This window comes from Amblyomma americanum, chromosome 4, assembly GCF_052857255.1.
Source record: "Amblyomma americanum isolate KBUSLIRL-KWMA chromosome 4, ASM5285725v1, whole genome shotgun sequence".
Lineage (NCBI taxonomy): Eukaryota > Metazoa > Arthropoda > Arachnida > Ixodida > Ixodidae > Amblyomma > Amblyomma americanum.
Genome location: NC_135500.1, coordinates 127,500,687 through 127,514,280, shown reverse-complemented (window position 1 = coordinate 127,514,280; position 13,594 = coordinate 127,500,687).

The window sequence follows — 13,594 nt, the reverse complement described above, 5'->3', positions numbered from 1 at the left end:
CTACTCAGCATCTGTGTTTTTAGCGTGAATATATGCGTTTTGCCGACAATGATATCTGACATGGCTCGCAAAGGCTGTGCTTTCAAAATGGACAAAATTCCGCTTCAGAACTTCCCTTTCGATCGCCCGAGTGTCAAGATTGTAATTTATGTGTGAGTGTCAGCCTGAGACCACAGGCATGCGTTGGTGTGATTTTTGTCAAAGGTGTCCACAATGCCACCTCCCTCGTCAGTGTTGTCTGAGAGCAAGTTGATGCAATGTCATTTGCACTAGACCTTAAATGTATCCATGCACTTTAGCACTTTGGCACTAAGCCTTTGATTCTGCTATTGTAATGTGACTTGAAGTTCTGCCTCATCGAGCTAATTATTCGCTCCTACGCGTAATTTTTTCAGTGATTGGGCGATGTACATAGGTTAATATTTATGTGTGTATTTGTTCTTTGCCACGTATTAAAGAAAGCTAATTGGCAAGCGTGGATCGACAACTGTGCTTGCTGGTTTTCCTGCATGAAAGCTGCGAAATGCCAATGGCATGTTCGATCACATCCGCATTGTGCAGTCGCGCTTTGATTCTGAAACGACATTAACATTTTCGCGTCCTTTGCGGCCCCTCAAAGTGTGTGGCTGGGCAACCCTGATGCACAGCACGGGCTAAACACTTCTACTGTCCCTGCGGTACCTTTTTCAAGAGTGGATTACGCAGTTAACTGCCTAATTATCTTCATAGACGCATTTCTCATCGCCTTCCGTGGTTTTAGCCATTCAGAAAATTTGTAGTAAAAGCTTAGCCACACGTACGAGGGTTCAAGACATGCGGAAGGCGGTCGTCTATTGCTGTTTACCCATACTTTGAAGTGCAGGGGTACATTGGACAGACTGGTCGTCGTGCTAGTTCATAAGAGGATCTCTCTCAAGCTCATTTACCCACAGAGCGTCACTCCTATGGGTATCTATGCTTGTACTATAACATGAAATAAAGATATAACCAGACATCATTTAATGTATGCCACAAAAGGAATTAGGGCTCCGTAATTCGGTAGCTTATCACATTACTGAATAAAATAATTTTGCTCTTCTTTATGCTTCCATGGCCTCATTCTTTATTTTGCCAACGATGATTGTAATACATGTGCGTTTTTCTGCACAAGACGTTTATGTTTTTCTCAGTTCCCTTTGGTTTCATCGATGACATAAGCGCACATCCCCGTGATTATAAAGGACAGTTCACACTCGGAGAACAGGCGAGAATCAATGAATGAATGAAAAAAGTTTACCGAGTCGAGCTAAGCTTTTTCGGCCGATGGGTGGAGCCCCTATAGTCCAGGGTCCCTACGTATAGACTGTAGCAGCTCCCGCCCGGTCCACCAGTCATCCCTTGCTTTCCAGCTTTGAGCTGCACAAAGCCTCCTCCCACTGGTTCTGTGATAGGTTTTGTATACTGGGGTCGACCTAGTTACGTTGGCAGCCCCACGATGTCACGAGGTGTGTTATAATGTGGGCACCTACCAGCAGAGTGGACAGGCTGCCCTATAGGCATCTGGGAGAATTCCGCTTAGTGTGCATAAAGTAGAAGTATCCGGAGCCACATCCAAGTGGTCGCCTGCTCTTTAATGAGCTGGCTGTGCGGTGGCGGTAGGGCCATCCTCCACTCTCAACGCTATTACAAGATACCCCCATAAATCAGAACTACTGCTTCCACGGTTCAAGCGGTTAGTGTATCCTCAATCTACGGCATCCGCCACGCAGTTCCCAGCCAGGCCAGCATGTCCTGGTATCCGTGTAACTTTGTGGTCACCGATGGCGGTCGTAGGGCCTTGGCGTAGGATATGCAGAGCTGGCTTGTTGATCCTACCCTTAGATAATTCCGGCAGGCTGCCTGAGAGCGCGTGGCTGTTTTGTAATGAGTGGCCCTCATGAAGCCTTCGACCATCGCGACAGCAATGGCTGCTTTTCCTTCTTCCTTTGGGTTCTCGTAGTGCAAGGTGGCGCTGGTGACCTCCCGGTGAGCGTGGTCGACCACTGAGGCTACTGTCGCCCTGATTCCCGAGTAGCTGGAGGCGTGCACCGTGTCCGCCCTTCCGACTAGGCGTTCCTCCTGGGCCCTGGCTTTTACCTCCCAGCACCCGTTGTGTAGTTTTGGATGCATATTCCGGGGGAGCGGCTGGGCCGAGAATGTCCTACGCAGCTCATCTTGTCATGCCCGTTTTATGAATAATTCTAATCCTGTCCGCATAGCCCTGACTCGTCAGTAAGGAAGACCGTTCTGGAGGGGCAAGAAATTGAAAAATAAAAGGCGAAATTGAACTTAATACAAACATTTAAACGACGATATAGGCAGCACAGGCACGCAATACAGATAATAAACACTCAGCAACTCTGCTTCAGAGCTGACTGCGGGCGTCGGCTTCCCATGCGTCGGAGCCCGTCTTCCTTCGACAAAGCCTAACCGATAACCGCCTGCACTCACGCAACTGGCTCTTGCATAAACACGCGCGAAATTTCTATAACCTAGCGGCGGCGCTTAGGCTACGGCCACCTGCGTCAGGCCGCACAGCCTTCCCCACGCCCTCCCGATATTTTTTAACCTTCTGCCGGCGATCGTCGCACTGGCAAAGTCGCCTGGAGAGGGGGACCAGCTAAATGCAAAATTTCCCGAAGTTTTAGGTGGCCTGAAAAAAAAATATTTTTTCGAGTTGTTTTCGAGAAATATTGGAAATTTTGGAAGAAATGGTAAAGACGACAAAAAAGAGATGCTTTAATTGCTGAATAACAGAAAAATCAATATTAATGCTCAGTAACTCAGACGAATAAGAAGATAGAAATGCCACATTTGTGAAACGAATTTCTTGTTTAATGCACCAGGAAAGTGGACATGAAAACCTGGCATATCTGAAGCAGCTCAAGGACGTTTGTCGTGCTGTTCAAAAAAAAAACAAAAAAAACTTTCAAATATTATCGGCAAAAAACAAGCCCAGATTGCAACACATATGACAACCGCCAAATAAATCACTCCATGTCGTACTCGGAGTCATTGCCGCTGCGTGCGGCAGTACGCGTTCCCGTACCATTCACGTATAAAGCATATAGAGTACGCACATTTAGAATAGAGGAACCCAAAGAATTAGGGGGCAATGAGACATGTGCGGCGCCAGTGCGCAGGCGGAGTACACTAAAGCCCTTCGGGTAATTCTCCTGCGCATGCGCACTGGCGTCACGTTATTAACATATCCCCTTAATCGACAGCGTCCCCGTATTCTAAAAATCTTGCGCGCTAAGAAGGCTTGTTTTTGGAGAAAACTGCTTATGTGTCCTGAAACATTTGTCGTTTGATGCTGCGTGCGTCGCGACGCAGCGTGTTGAGCCATTATTTGTACTTAATTTTTTTAAAAGCAATATCGTTAATTAAAAGCACGCCGCTTCACGAATGCCGTCCAGGAAGAATTTTTTAATGCGCTTTGAAGAAGCTCAGTTAAATGAATTTCAGCCTGTTCGCGCCTTTCCCTCTCCTCTGGGCACTTTTTGCACGCTGGAAGGTAGGCGTTCCTCCGACGGCCCTATCCTCGGAGGCGGAGCTCCCTGACCCTCCGAAGCTACGCGACTTATTGGCTGCGGTCACGGCAGCTGCCTGACGTCTGAAAGAATCTAACCAATAGCCATCGCTCAACTTGTATACGAAGGTACGAGCGATGAAGGAGGTTGCGAGCATGGAAAAGTCGCCGGGATGGGCTCGGCAACTTTCGCGCTTGATTGTGGGTTCTCTGTTGCATTAAAAGCTGTATTACTTGACTCAGGTGTTCATGGCAACACAGTGCAGTGATTGAGCGAGTTGATGTTCTCTTCTGGGAAGGTGTTTCAGAGTCGCTTTAAGGCTTTGTTGTCCAGAAAGTCCGGTGTCAGCGTTGTACGCGACGCCGTTGTCGGCGTCGGCGTTGTGAGGCAGCTTGCGCTCAGAGAGCAACCAAGGAGGCCGGTGGGCCACATGGGTCACGTGACCTTGCGGCTTCACACGACCTGCCGACCGTGGCAGATGGCAGTTAAATTAATGACTGGCCTCTCGGTAAGGTTCACCTGGGCCGCTCAAGGCCCCCGCTGGGAGCACCTTCTGCAGAAATTCCAGCGTAGTCGTCTAGGCGTTGAAACCAAATCGGCTTTAGGTCACGTGACCATGTGGAATCATCACAACCTGCCCAGCGGATTGTGAGCAAAACGACCACCGTGGCAGGTGGCAATTACATTAATGACTGGTCGCGAAGGTTTGCTAAGGAAGAGCAACATAGGCCGCACCAGCCCCACCGGGGGCAGCACCTGCGATCGCAGGGCAGTAGGGCACCTCTTAACCGCTGCACGACTGCGCCAGGAGTGGTATGACGAGTCCCAAGTATCTTTGGATGTAAAGTTGAGAATGATCGATTCCGCATATATAGTCATTAACCCATTAACCCTATGGCGTCATGCACTTCTGGCGGAGCTCGAGTCCTCCTATTTTTTGTTCGTTTTCAACGAGCTGTTAAAAACAACAAAACGCGTATTGTTTTGATCATTTAAAGCCCTGAAACATTTTTAACAGTGTGGGCGACCGCCATCAGACTAACACATCACAGAATTAAATTTATTGGGGGAAAATGGTGCTAGGTTGTCTGACACTCGTCACGTGGCCTACCAAAAGACAGGCTACCGCTTATAATTTTGCATTAATGTCACGGTTTACAAGGGATTGTATTTGCAGTACCAATAATTTGTACGACTGTTGTGCTTAATTCGTCGGATTACTATTGCTAGCTGTCTTCGGATTACTACTGTTTTGTGTTCTCGCAATTGAACCATCATGCTTCTTTTTTTGCTTCCGTGCTCCTAAACATGTTTTTCAGGGCTCGGGACAACTAGAAATTGCCAGTTGATCATCAAACACGCTGCACATTATAATGCTTGCTCGTTGCCACCTGGTTGCTACCGCTGCCTGACTGTTAGTGCTACAGCTGGCTTAGTGGTGGCTGGATCCTCACGCGTTTGACGCCTCCACTCCTCTTCACGGGCACGGAACTCCTGGTCTCCACGTAGTCGTCGCTTGTGCTTTTTTAGATGCCTTCCTGATTCCGTGTCTTAATAAATTAGATGACATTATCAATGTATTTGGGCACATACGCCCGTGGACACAACACGCACGCACATACACACACACCACACATAAACGCCTACATTGCAGTCATTTACAACTTTTTATTTCACTCAAGTGTTATCAAGTCTAAGCAAGGTATTATTTCACGATTCTTTCTTACCAGCTCCCTTTGACCTTTTAGTTATTTGCATTTCAACATAAGCTCGGGAATAAGAGCAATGTTTTTTTTTTCTTTGAACATGCGGCTAATCCAACCAGTGAGCAGCTACCAGAAAACCTATCGCACTGTGCCGCTCCCTAACCCTGTTGCACATGAAGTATCATGGAGTCTATGGGAGTTATTTAACGCCTTCAGAACTACTGCGTAGAGCTCAGCGGAGGGTATTTCAATAAACTACGTATTTTGGGGTGAAATTATTTTTCTCCTCTAGTTTATCATTCAAAATTCGCTGCCGAAGTGTTACGCAGAAGCCCGCGACTAAGCGGTCAAATTCTACAAATCCAGCCGCGAAGTCCGGCAACTTCGGACTTGGGATAACTGCCGCTTTAAAGGTAATAGTCGTGCGAACACAATCAATAAAGGCAAAATGCACGTATCCTTGATAATCTGCATGTACTGCTGCCTATAGCTTCCACGCGTTCACTCAATCAGCCGAGCTGTGCGGCCTGTTCTTCGTCGTCGCGTACAGCGGCTCGACGCACGGTGCAAGCACAACTGCCACGGTTACGCTCACCTGTCCCGCCGGTAATTGGCACCTGGCGTTGACGGAGCTTCACGCACGCCAGCAAGAAACTGCGATGGCGCAGTCGGCAGAACAGCTGTGCCGGCAGCTGGAGAGATTCAGCGGACTGTAGCGGGGTGTGCCTCTTCTATCGGACTCATTTACTATCCTCAAAGCTCCAGTGCCTGTTAAATCAGCCTTGAAACGCTACAGTGGGTTGTGTACAGACGTGTCTGGTACAAGAAGGCATTGTTATTTTCTTCTCTCCTGAAACAAGAGCGCGAAGTCTCGAGAGAATAAATCTTCTGCGCTTGCGACAGCACTCTTTTATATTAAGTTATGTTCCTTTTTTTTACTTTCTCGGCAATATTCTCCGTTATCTTTTATCCGAATTGTGGCTATCATGGAGGTTATTGCACTCACTCTTTTATTTAGCACTCTTTTATTTAATATTAAGTTGTGTTCCTTTCTCTTTTTTACTTTCTCGGCTATATTCTCTGTTGTTATTTCTTATCCGCATTGTAGGTATCGTGAAGGTCATTGCACTGCGCTGACTTAATTATGCCGTCTACTCGCACAATAACCCGCCTTCTCCTAGAATCCCCTGCGGACCCTCTCCCGTGGGGTCAGGAGCTCCTGGCAATTTGGGAAGTATGGGAGATCCTACTGCGCTCGATGGACAAGGCCAGGCAAAAGATCGACCCTGTCCGAGCCGACCAGGACATGAAACTCCATAAACTCATAAACGTATAGAGCTGTGGGATAGTGTGGGGACTCAGGGACCTGCGTGTCCCTAATCCCTTGGTCATTAAAGTTATTTCTCTCTCTCTTTCGTATCATGAGAGACCTGCTTGTATACTTCCGAAGGTAAAATTACAGGTAACGATGCGTCTTGCGGTCTACCATTAATGAGTGTAGGTTTTAAAATATATGCCTAAGAGCGTCCATTGAAACTTGGGGCATTAGCTGGCTGACAGGCAAGGTATGGTGAATACGCAAAGGTTCAGTACCGCTAGGCGTGTGTCTAGACTCTCCGGGAAGTAGCATTTCAGTAGACGTTAATACAATGTTCCTTTCCCTGGAAAAACTGCTAGCTTTCATTCGCTCCACCTGTGAAGAGTCAGGAATAACCTGAAAAATGACCCTTTATTGTTACACAATGGCAGTGGTCTGCACCAAAGCGGCATGTTATAGGCTGTTTATTTCGTACGTCCTAGTCTCTATTCACTTTCACTAATTTCGGTGACCGCCACAGTGTACTTGCGCTACAATTTTTTGCTATGAATATTTTACCAACAAATGCATGCAGATGCTGTATGTCCCAAATGAATGTGTTTGCGCCTGCAGCCCCTCCCCCCTCCCTCTTAAAAAGTTTTATTTCCCTTTATATTTACTCTATAGGGTATGTGCACTAAATTTACATTCTCCTCCCTGAAGGTGTCCCCGCTCTGAAGAACGGAGTGAGTGAGTGAGTGAAAACATTTATTGATTTCCAAAGGGATTCGCGGATCGAAGGCTCCGTCGTCTTCGTGCTTGCGCCGGCGACTAGAGTCTTCTCGTCAGCAAGGGTGGGCCCCTATTCCAAGGCTCCACTGAGTCGTGCTGCACCGGTCGCGTACTCTATAAAGGCCCTTTGGGCCGTGAGCTCGCTGCTGGTGAGACGGCTCTCCCATTGCTCCGCACTCGGGTGTTTGTGTTTGTGAAATGCCTCGTTACGTTCGCATTCCCATGTGATGTGGTAGAGTGTGGGTATGGCTCCGCACCACGGACAGGTGTCCCTGTATTGCGATAGGTACATTTTGCTTAGTATATATAAATTGGGGAAGGAGTTCGTTTGCAATCTGCGCCAAGCAGTGGCCTCCTCCTTTGTCAGAGCTTTGTGTGGTGGCGGGTATCTAATCCTGACGCCTTTGCATAGGTTTAAAAGTTCTGTGTATCCCCCCTCGCAGGCTTGAAGGTGAAGACCCGGGGCGTGTGACTGCCCGGCTCGGATTGCTTCCCCTCGAGCTAAGCTGTCCGCCCTTTCGTTCTCCTCTGTTCCCGCGTGGCCTGGGATCCAAATTAAATTATATCTGAGTTTTTCCAACCCTGCAGGGGCTACCCCGCCGAGTATCCTAAGGGCCGTTTTGCTGACTCTCCCCTTTGTATAGTTTTTGCACGTTTCTTTCCAATCAGTTAGTATGATGAGTGGGCGACCGGTTCTGTAGCCTTCTGCTGCCGCCAGCGCGACGGCAATTTCCTCGGCCTCCGCTGCGCCCGCGACTTTTGCTGCGGCGCTCGTTAGCATTCTTCCTTTGCTGTCTACGACTACCAGTGCGGCTGCGTGTTCTGACCCGCACGGGTAGACGGCAGCGTCCGTGTATACTGTGTTTTCTTCCGAGGCTAGCGTTTTCTCTACGTACTCCGCCCTAGCCTTGCGTCGGTTTGCGTGAAGGTTAGGGTCCATATTTCTCGGTATGGGCTTAACGTTAAAGGTTTCTCTAAGGTGGTCCGGCATCTCCGCGTATCTGTCTGTCAGTCCGCGAGTGTCCCGACCCAGCCTTTTCAGGATGCAGTCACACCATTAGCCTGCTAAGCAAAGCGGCAGAGCAGGTGGGCCGCATGATCAACCGCGTCTCTCAAAAGAGATATGGCATGGGAGAGGAAGACACCCTCAAGCTAGTAAACAGCCTCATAGTCAGCAGAGTTACGTACTCCCTGCCGTACCACGCAACCACCAAGGCGAAAAGAGAACAAGCAGACACCATCCTGAGGAAGGCTTACAAGACGGCTCTCCACTTACCCAGAAACACGTCAACCGAGAAACTGCTACAATTAGGCATCAGGAACACTTTCGACGAACTCGCGGAAGCGCTGCTGGGAGCACAAAAATTCAGACTAAGAGGCACTCCTGCGGGACGGGCGCTCCTGAAGAACGGAAAAGCAGCGGGTGCTTGAGCGTGACACAGAGGGGAAAAAATAAGTCGCGTATAGAGTTCAGACAGCCAGCCATGATTTGAAATGCGCGGCGCAAGCTAACTGTGCTCGTGGGTAGCGTGGCCGAAGCCGTTCTGAGCGGCTGTGCTTCAACATGCTCCATGCTGGAAACAGCGCATCGGCCGTTGGCCGAGGTCTACCGACGTCTCAGGACACTACGGACTCGTACAAAGTTGTCCTTCCCCGATTGCCAACCGGTAATGTTGTCCTTAATACCGTTTTCCTGCATGCTGACCTTAAGGGTCGCCCGTATCGAGCACCTGACTTCCGTGACGCACTCGCACAGATATTGGATCTCCAGGAAATTTTGTGCATTGGTCAATACCAAATGAGCCACGTGTGGATGGTTACCTGCGAGAGTAGTTCTTCCAAACAGAAGCTTGTTAACAAAGCGGAGTTTCCTGTCAAAGGACTGCGGTGCATGGTGTTTGACCCGGATACTAAGAACGTCAAGGTTAAGCTCCTTTGGCTTCCCCGCTATATGGAACACCGGAGGATTGTGGAAGCATTAGAGCCTTATGGCACGGTCCAGTCTGTGGAGCGTGAAAGGTGGCGGTGCCCAGGGATGGAGCATATGGGAACGGCGAACCGTGAACTCTCCCTCACACTCAAGGATGGAGTGTCAGCTAGCACCATTCCACACACACTTAATGTTTATGGAGTGCAGGCATTAGTCCTTATCCCAGGGAGACCTCCACTGTGCCTCCGATGTAGCCGGGTTGGACATGTCCGGCGCCAGTGTCGCACGCCTCGATGCACTCAGTGCCGACGCTTTGGCCATACTGCGGAGAACTGTGTCTTGAGTTACGCTGACAGGCTGCGTCAAGGCCAGTGGTCACGGGAAGATGACGTGGCATCAGAACACATTATGGATGTGTCTGAGGTTGTGGACGCGACCGGAGAACTAAGTCATGAGCATCGAATAGATGGGGAACAGAAGACTTCAACACCTCAAAACAACACGGAATATGAAGCGACTGGCCATCTAGCATCCACGCCTCCAAGACGAAAACCGCCGGACCCGGGCCCCCCCGTGAGTGTTACAGAGACTGCTGTGCTTGCTGCACAGGAACACCTCGTTGCCACAGGTCAACGTCCGGATATGCCTCCTGTGGAGTCAGTCGAGGCGATACAGCCAGTGAATGCTCGCCGATCCTCCTCTGATGCTGATTCTGCTTCGTCGTTGGAGGGTAACGGTGAGACGTGGGTGGCGTCGATCTCTGGCGTGTCAGGTTCTCTGTCGGCTGTCAGTGTGGCAGCGAGTGATGTGCTCCCCTCGGGTTCGTGGGCCGAGGCCTTGGCTGTCTCAGAGGAAGACATGGACAGCACCGCACCTTTGAAACGTCCTGCAGATGCTGACGAGGTGTGTATCGATGGCGCTGACCAGAAGGCACAATGTGTAGAGGCCACGGGAAGGGTGGTGTTAAAGAGGAGGGCGATGTCTGCCCGAGAGGCCGCCAATTTGGCGGCGGGCCACCACATTCCAGGGGATGGCGTTTGTTAAGACTGGCACCAAAATGGCGAGCGTCGCAGCATATCAAGTTGCTACCCTTAACGTTAGGGGTATGCGTAATCGTAGGAGGCAACAGCAGGTACGGCATCTCTTAAAGAAATGGAGTGTGTGTGTAGCCACTATCCAGGAAACAAAGTTGTCCTCTGATGAAGAGACAGCAGCTGCTCTTGAGCCTTTTTTGTCGGAATACAGCATTATTGTTAACCACGCGAGAGGCTTATCCGGAGGTTGTATGCTATTCCTGGCGAACACGCTAGAGATGAGAGCCATGTCTTATTGCATAGATGACGAGGGGCGACTTATATGCGGTGATCTCACAATTTCAGGTGTACAGTGGCGGATTATTTGTGTTTATGCCCCCACAAAGCAGCGCGATAGAAGGCTTTTTTTCTGTCATTAGTTGAACATTTGTGCACGGACCGCAAAATTATATTGTTGGGAGATTTTAATTGCGTTTGTAGGGATGAGGACCGTTCAGTGGTATGTATGAGATACGACCATAGTGCTGCATTACTTACCGATTTGGTTTCTGAATATAGTCTTGTGGATGTGGGGCAGAAAAAAGGCGACAGTATACATTTCACTCACTTTCAGTTTTCCTCTAATGCTCGCCTTGACAGAATTTACGTTTCTGTTGACGCATTAGCAAGTGTGTTTGGCTACTGGGTGCGGCCTATTTTCTTCAGTGACCACTGTATGGTGTCTCTTCAGATAGGAAAGTACACTCGGCATGTACTTCACCCTCGATGGGAGTTGTGCAAGATGAATAACTGTCTGCTCTCAGACGAAATCTTTCAGCGTGCTGTATCTACTTGTTTGAAGGACGTATGGTCAAGCCGTGAGCTTTCCATTTTTCAAAAGTGGGACTTGTTTAAACAGGAGATCAAAAACTTGGCAATTGAGGCCTCAGCAAGAATCGCTTTCCTGAAGAGACACCACCTTCGTGAGCTTGGGCGCACCCTAACGGAGCTACATGAGCTAGAGAGGGTAAGCCCGGGTGCCTATCTCGAAGAGATTAATAACGTAAAAGCACAGCTTCAACAATTTGCGACAGACAGATATAAGGGGGCCTTGATACGATCTAGGTCCCGAAGGTTTCTTGATGAGCAACCTTCTCGTCGGGCCCTGAGTGATGAAAGAGAGAATGCTCTTGCGAAGGAAATATTGGAAATTCAGTATGGTGATTGCACATACAGTGATGCGCCTGGTATTCTTGCTGCTTTCTTCGACTATTATCGGAAGCTGTTTGGCAGTTGCGAAGATCCAAGTCAGGGTTTCGATTACAGTTCCTTGCTCGGAAACTTCCCTCGACTTGATGATGAGAAGTGTGCTATAGTGAAGGGACCTATCACTTTGGATGAAATTCAATCAGCCATTTCTGCCCTGCAGAGCCAGAAATCTCCTGGGCTAGATGGTATTACTAGCGAATTCTATAAAACATTTTCGCCTTGCCTAGTGCCAGTTTTGATGGAAGTTTTCAAAGCATCTTATGATGTGGGTGTCCTGCCTCCCACTTTTTATTCTGGGCACACAATATTAATTCCCAAAAGCAAAGATACTAATCGGTTGAAAACTGTTGAGGGATATCGTCCAATTTCCCTTTGCAATGTTGATTACAAAATTTTTGCCAAGGTTCTTAGCAGTTGTCTGCAGCTCGTCATTATGGACTTGATAGGTCCGCATCAGGTCTGTGGTATTAGAAGCCGCAGTATTCAAACACATATCCATATTGCACGTTCAGTATTAGAGACAGTATCAGATGAGATAGGCCAAGTAGCTCTGATTCAAATTGACTTGGCTAAGGCGTTTGATAAAGTTCAGCACGATTTCTTGTTCGCGGTCTTGGAGTATGCAAATATTGGTGACGTCTTGCTCAAAGGCATAAGGCTGTGCTATAAGAACTCCTATACAAGGGTTATTGTTAATCAGGAGCTAACGAAACCAGTACCACTAGAAGCATCTGTTCGTCAAGGATTTCCACTGTCTCCATTGTTGTTTGCCCTATATCTGGAACCCCTCTGTCTCTGTACAATTAACAGCGCAGCTATCCGCGGTTTCTCTCTGGCTCAATGTGAAGTTAAAGTTTTAGCTTACGCTGATGATGTCGCCCTCTTTTGTTCTGACAAAAAGAGTGTACTCGAGGCTCTAAACTTGACTAAACAGTTCTGCGATGTATCAGGTGCGGTTCTTAATTTAGAGAAATCCAAAGGCTTTTGGTTGGGTCTTTGGGGAACTAGGCCAAGCCAGTTCGGTGGTATATGCTGGAACTGTAGCCCTCTTGAGTACCTAGGCGTTCCGCTGCACCACGTTCGCAACAGTACAGCCTACTGGGATTCACAAACTGTAACTCTACGGCGGCAAACACAGGCTTGGATGGGTAGGGAACTCTCAGTGTTTGCGAGGGCACAGGTCTGTAACATTTTTTGTTTGCAAAGCTCGCGTATGTCCTTCAAGTCCTGCACTGTGCGAGGAGGAAGGTGCAAGCAATACATATAATATTTGCAGCATTCGTTTGGCGCTCTCAATGGGAGCCGATGAGGCGTGACAACTTGTTCCTTCCCTTAGAGGGTGGTGGAGTGGGCCTTGTTCACCTGTTCGTGCATCAACTCGTTTCCCGTTTTTTCTTTTTCAAATCGGCAAACGACCCGTTTCTGGTAGCTGTGCTCATTAGGCGGCTTAGTTTTCATTTGCCTTACTTATTCGCACCGACTGTGCAGGCTCGTGAGGGGACTTTATGGGGATTTTTTAAGGAGGTTGCTGACACTTTCAATTTTCTCACTGTGCGCTTCTCTTTAGATTACCTGTATAGCCTCTCGAGAAAGCAGATGACCCAGGCTCTCACTGAGTCTTTGTTCCCTACACCACTGTATCGGCAGCCTTATTTGGGGTCTTTGGACATCAGTGTTCTAAAGCGTGTTAGGCGGATGTGCATTCAGGCAGCCGCTAAAACGTTCTTTTTCAAACTACACACAGCGACGCTGCCTGTCAAGACATTTCTTAATGACAAGGGGATGTTTGTACCCTGGAATGTGAATTGTCGTCTGTGTAACGTGCCTGAGACAATTGATCATTGCTTCATCCTGTGCCGTGATGCCATGTTCTTTTGGGACATACTACAACGAACTCTTAAGAAGGACATTGAAATTACACCATACACTATTAGATTTCTGCCTGTTGACAAAAACTCTGTTGTGCCTTATGACGTGTTTGTGTTGATGGGACTATTCAGTCTTTGGAAAAGCCGTATGATGGACAGACATGCCGA